The following is a 6,000-nucleotide window of genomic DNA, read 5'->3' as shown; positions in this document are numbered from 1 at the left end:
AGGCTGTGGTGTAGCCGGAGTTCACCTCCACCACCTTGTTAAGCTGGAGGGACTTGAAGTTTATCAAGGCCAAATGAACTGCCAACAACTCCTTGCAATAGATGTGAAGTGTCCTTTGCTCCTGATTCCATGTTCCCGAGCATTCCTGTCCGTCCAGTGTCGCACCCCAGCCCGTGTCCGATGCGTCCGAGAAGAGACGGTGGTGGAGGACTGAACAGCCAAAGGTAGACCTTCCTTGAGAAGAATGCTGTTCTTCCACCACGTTAGAGTAGACCTCATCTCTTCGGAAACAGGAACTGAGCCCGTCTCTAGCGTCATGTCCTTTATCCAGTGAGCAGCTAGATGATACTGAAGGGGGCGGAGGTGGAGTCTCCCTAACTCGATGAACAAGGCCAGCGATGAAAGTGTCCCTGTTAGACTCATCCACTGCCTGACTAAGCATCGGTTCCTTCTCAGCATGTTCTGGATGCATTCTAGGGCTTGGAAGATCCTTGGGGCCGACGGACAAGTCCGAAAAGCTCGACTCTGAAGATCCATACCCAAGGAGACAATGGTCTGAGATGGAACGAGCTGAGACTCCTCAAAATTGACCAGGAGGCCCAGTTCCTTGGTCAGATCCATAGTCCATTTGAAAATCTCCAGACAGCGACGACTTGAGGGAGCTCTTAAAAGCCAGTCGTCTGACGGAGCCGGACACAAGATCATGATACTGCTGCACAGTCTGTAAACTGTCAATCATGGGCAAGCGAGGAAGTACAGTGACAACCCGAATCTGTCTAGACTGTCTGGGTCGTACAGACAACTCCTAAACGGGTTGCTGAGGTTGCCCACTGCGTCACAACAAGTCCCTTCTGTTGGTTGTTGAACGTCTTCCCCGTGACACATTGACTCCGTAAACAAAAAATCCTCTAACAAGGACTAAGCTTGGACTGCATGTCATGCAACACAGCTCAAGGTCTATGGGAGCAGGTGTGGTAACAGACGGGATTAGCGGCTGAAGTGTAACCATTACCTTCCCTGTAAGCATGTTATGCTTAAATAAAAGTCCATAAGAGGTTATGCAGCTAAAGGCTCCCTCCAAATGACAGAGTCCTCAAGGGAATATCAGAAGGAGGGAGAAAAGAACTTTCTCATCTACAGGGACCTTATCCTAGAAAAGCTAAGTTCTCTGAGTGAGGGTTCACTGGTGCAAAGCAGCAGACTAGAAGGCAACGTTATGAAACTGCTTGACAGTCTAGTGAGTTGGCAACAACCCAAGATGTGTTGAGAAGCATGCGGTAAGGTATGCAGAGCATGATGTATGCAGAGTATGCTGTATGCAGAGCATGCTGAATGCAGAGCATGCTGTATGCAGAGCATGTTGTATGCAGAGCATGCTGAATGCAGAGCATGCTGAATGCTGAGCATGTAGGAAGTAGAGCCTGCTGTAAGCAGAGCCTGCTGAAAGGAAAGCAGAGCGTGTGCATGGCGTTTAACATTTCTCAGAAATTCCATGACCAGTGCTAGAGTGCTTAATGCATGCTTGCATGGGGTTTAAACCATGGTATGCTGAACAGCAGAGTCAGAACGAGCTGGAACAACAACAGAGGTTTCCTCAACATGAGGGAAAACCTGAGGTTCAGACTGCATAGGCTGAACAACAGACGGAGCAGAAGGCAGGTGCAAGGGTGAAGGAGGTTGACTCCTAGCAAGAGTTGCACCCAAGGATTGTACCAGCTGAGCGGAGGACGGAGGCGGAGTAGTCCGTTCCTGTTCCTGAGAGATGAGTGGAGCATGAGAAGGTTGAGGCTGCGCAGAACAAGGTAAAGTTCTAGCAAGCTGAGGCTCCTGAGGCGCAAGTGCATGGAGGGTTGAACTCGGTGCAGCGCTGGTTGAGCAGACAGACTCACGGAGGGGAGAGGTTGTTGTACCCCAACCGAGAGTTGCACCACTGGAGGAGCAGCAAGGGGAGGAGGAGGAAGAGTGTAACTCTCCTGATCCCAAAGCAAGGGTTGCCTTAAAGAAGGCTGAGGCTGAACAACACTGTGAACAGCAAACTCCGAAAGTGGTTCAACATCGTACGCCTGGCAGATGGAGCTGCGACTGGGTGCAGCGAGTGCAGGCGGGTGCAGCACAGGCTGAAACGGGTGCAGGAGGTTGGTGCACCACCGGTGCAGGCGGGTGCAGCATAGGCTGAACGGGTGCAGGAGGTTGGTGCACCACCGGTGCAGGCGGGTGCAGCATAGGCTGAACGGGTGCAGGAGGTTGGTGCACCACCGGTGCAGGCGGGTGCAGCACAGGCTGAACGGGTGCAGGAGGTTGGTACACCACCGGTGCAGGCGGGTGCAGCACAGGCTGAACGGGTGCAGGAGGTTGGTGCACCACAGGAGCAACACTCTCAGCCCGACACTCACTCATCAAGTCCGAAAACTGTGCTTGCATGGACTGTAGTAGAGTTCACAACATCGTACGCCTGGCAGATGGTGCTGCAACCAGGCGGAGCAGGTGCAGGCTGGGCGAGCATAGGTGCAGCGAGAACAGGTGGAGGGAGTGCAGGCGGTGCAAAACTCTCAGCCCGACACTCACGCATCAAGACCGAAAGTTGTGACTGTATGGACTGCAGTAGAGTTAACTTCGTACGTCTGGCATAGGTCTGGACTTAACGTTTAAGAAGTCTTGAGACCTGAGACCAGCGTTACTCTGCCTTTATTTTCTCCCCTAATCTCTTCTGCAGACGAGCAAAATAAGGGCTCAATCGTCTGCGGGTGGGAGTGACGGTCTCGGTAAGACACGCCCACAACCACCGAGAATACTTCTGTGCGCCGATCAAGGCCTGCTGAACCCTTATGCCCTTCGACATTGCTTCTCCCCTGGGCTTGGGAGCTTGCAAGAGGTCCCGGACTGGGAGGACGACTGGCGCGCACAAAAGTACCCTCACGCACTAATCACTTATCACTTTGATTTCTGTTTGCACTTATTTCACTGAACTCGAAACTTAAGTGGTTTGTACCTGAAATACGCAATTCTATCCTTTCTCAAAGTTAGTAATTGCGAAAACAGAATTACAATGTAACAAAAAAAAAATCTAATGAAAGATAAATCAGTGGTTGGAAAGAGACTAAACACTAGATCACTCTAGAAACGTTTAGTTTCTTCCCCTAAAGAGACTAGGGAGAAGAGCAAAAATCGATAATGACGTTACTCGTACGCCTGGCAGGCTTGAATGAAACGTTTATCCTCTTTCTCCCTCCGTCTCTATCTCTCTCTCTCTCTCTCTCTCTCTCTCTCTCTCATGACTTAGAACCTGAGAGAAGAGCCCAATCATATATATCGTTAAAACATATTATTGTTAAAGGAAAAAACTGAAAAGTTCCTTTATTAGGATCAAAACCATTAAGTTAAGAAAGAATGAACAAAACGCTAGACACGGTTACTCTTACTGCAACGTGAAACCGTGAACATTCTTTCTCTATCGTAACGATAGAGTGCAAGTTGAACGTTCTGAACGTCAACAACTGCAGAGACAAAACAAAACGTTAGTTCAGCTTGAAAACAGTACGAGACTGTCAAAGAAAAACTTTCAAACTCTGTGGCGGAAATAGCATAATATGTTAACAGGTAAACCGAAATGACGGGCTCAAAGTTAATAACTTCGGTAAAAGACCGCCTACTATTAGGAAGGTCGAATATAAACAAATATAAAAATTAATTTTAATGAGTTTATAATAAAAGGAAGTTAATCGAAGAGGCCTATAAGAGGCGGAGAGATATAAAATAAATCTATAACTTTGTTAAGCAAAATTAAGAAAGAGAGTCTATACTCTCTTAGACACCAACACTTCCGTCTAAGGGAAGGGTCGGCCATTGAAAAGTGAACGAGAGTTCATACTCTCTCGTCACCAAAAATAATCAAAATTAATCAAATTAATTCCAAAAGCTAACTAAGCTAATATAGAAGTTTTCCAGTAAGGCGACAGCCGAAATCAAAGAGAAATACTTCACCAAAGTCGTGAAAATACTCCAAGAACATAAGCGTATCCCAGAACGTCTTGCCGGAAGCACGACAGAGGAATAATTGAGGAGGTGTCAACAAGAAGTACTTGAGTACCTGGCCACAGGTGGCGCTGGTAAGAACACCCCCTTCTAGTATTGTGATAGCTGGCGTATCCCTCCATAGAATTCTGTCGGGCAACAGAGTTGACAGCTACATGATTATCGGGTAAGTTTAATATTGAAAAATAAATTTTTGAATATACTTACCCGATAATCATGTAGCTGTCAACTCCGTTGCCCGACAGAATTCTATGGAGGGATACGCCAGCTATCACAATACTAGAAGGGGGTGTACTTACCAGCGCCACCTGTGGCCAGGTACTATAGTACTTCTTGTTGACACCTCCTCAATTTTTCCTCGGTCCACTGGTTCTCTATGGGGAGGAAGGGAGGGTCGATTAAATCATGATTATCGGGTAATTATATTCAAAAATTTATTTTACTAATAAAAATAACATTTTTCAATATTAAACTTACCCGATAATCATGTAGCTGATTCACACCCAGGGGGGTGGGTGAAAACCAGTGTACAAGATTAAAGGATAGCTAAGTATCCCATATTTCATATAACAGTTATCTCAAATAACAATGAAATAATAAGTACCTGGTAAGGAAGTCGAATTGAACCGTTACTCTGCCTCTTTTTTAAGTTCGTCTTCCTTACTGAGCGCAGCGTTCCTCTTGGAGGCTGAATCAACTCAAAGGTGCTAAAGTATATAGGGCTGCAACCCCTACTAAAGGACCTCTACACAACCTCTAACCCAGGCGCTTCTCAAGAATGAATTGACCACCCGCCAAATCAAAAGGATGCGGAAGGCTTCTTACCCTACCGTAACAACCATAAAAACAACAATAAAAGCATTCAAGAGAAAGGTTAAAAAAGGTTATGGGATTAAGGGAATGTAGTGGCTGAGCCCTCACCTACTACTGCACTCGCTGCTACGAATGGTCCCAGGGTGTAGCAGTTCTCGTAAAGAGACTGGACATCTTTAAGATAAAATGATGCAAACACTGACTTGCTCCTCCAATAGGTTGCATCCATTATGCTCTGCAGAGAACGGTTTTTATTAAAGGCCATCGAAGTAGCTACGGCTCTTACTTCGTGGGTCCTTACCTTCAGCAATGCAAGGTCTTCCTCCTTTAAGTGAGAATGGGCTTCTCTAATCAGAAGCCTTATATAATACGAAACCCCGTTCTTGGACATGGGCCTCGAAGGTTTCTTGATGGCACACCATAAGGCTTCTGACTGTCCTCGAATAGGTTTAGACCTATTAAGATAATACTTGAGAGCTCTGACAGGGCAAAGAACTCTCTCTAGTTCGTTACCTACCATGTTGGAGAGGCTAGGTATTTCAAACGATCTAGGCCAAGGACGTGAAGGAAGTTCGTTCTTTGCTAGGAATCCGAGCTGAAAAGAACATGTTGCAGATTCGGTCGTGAAACCAATGTTCTTGCTGAAGGCATGAACCTCACTGACTCTCTTAGCTGTTGCAAGGCAGACGAGAAAAAGAGTCTTGAGGGTAAGGTCCTTGAAGGAAGCTGACTGGAGAGGTTCGAACCTAGGTGACATAAGGAACCTTAAGACTACGTCTAGGTTCCAACCTGGAGTGGATAGACGACGCTCTTTAGACGTCTCAAAAGACTTAAGGATGTCTTGAAGGTCCTTGTTGGAAGAAAGGTCCAAACCTCTGTGGCGGAGAACTGAAGCCAACATACTCCTATACCCTTTAATCGTAGGGGCTGAAAGGGATCTCTCATTCCTAAGATGTAAAAGGAAGTCAGCTATTTGGGTCACAGAGGTATTGGTAGAGGATACTGAATTGGCTCTACACCAGCTCCGGAAGACTTCCCACTTAGATTGGTAGACTCTACGAGTGGAAACCCTTCTTGCTCTGGCAATCGCACTGGCTGCCTCCTTCGAAAAGCCTCTAGCTCTAGCGAATCTTTCGACAGTCTGAAGGCAGTCAG

Source organism: Palaemon carinicauda, unplaced genomic scaffold (assembly GCF_036898095.1).
Source record: "Palaemon carinicauda isolate YSFRI2023 unplaced genomic scaffold, ASM3689809v2 scaffold346, whole genome shotgun sequence".
NCBI lineage: Eukaryota > Metazoa > Arthropoda > Malacostraca > Decapoda > Palaemonidae > Palaemon > Palaemon carinicauda.
The sequence above is the reverse complement of the archived record's forward strand: the minus strand, read 5'-3'. Positions refer to the sequence as shown.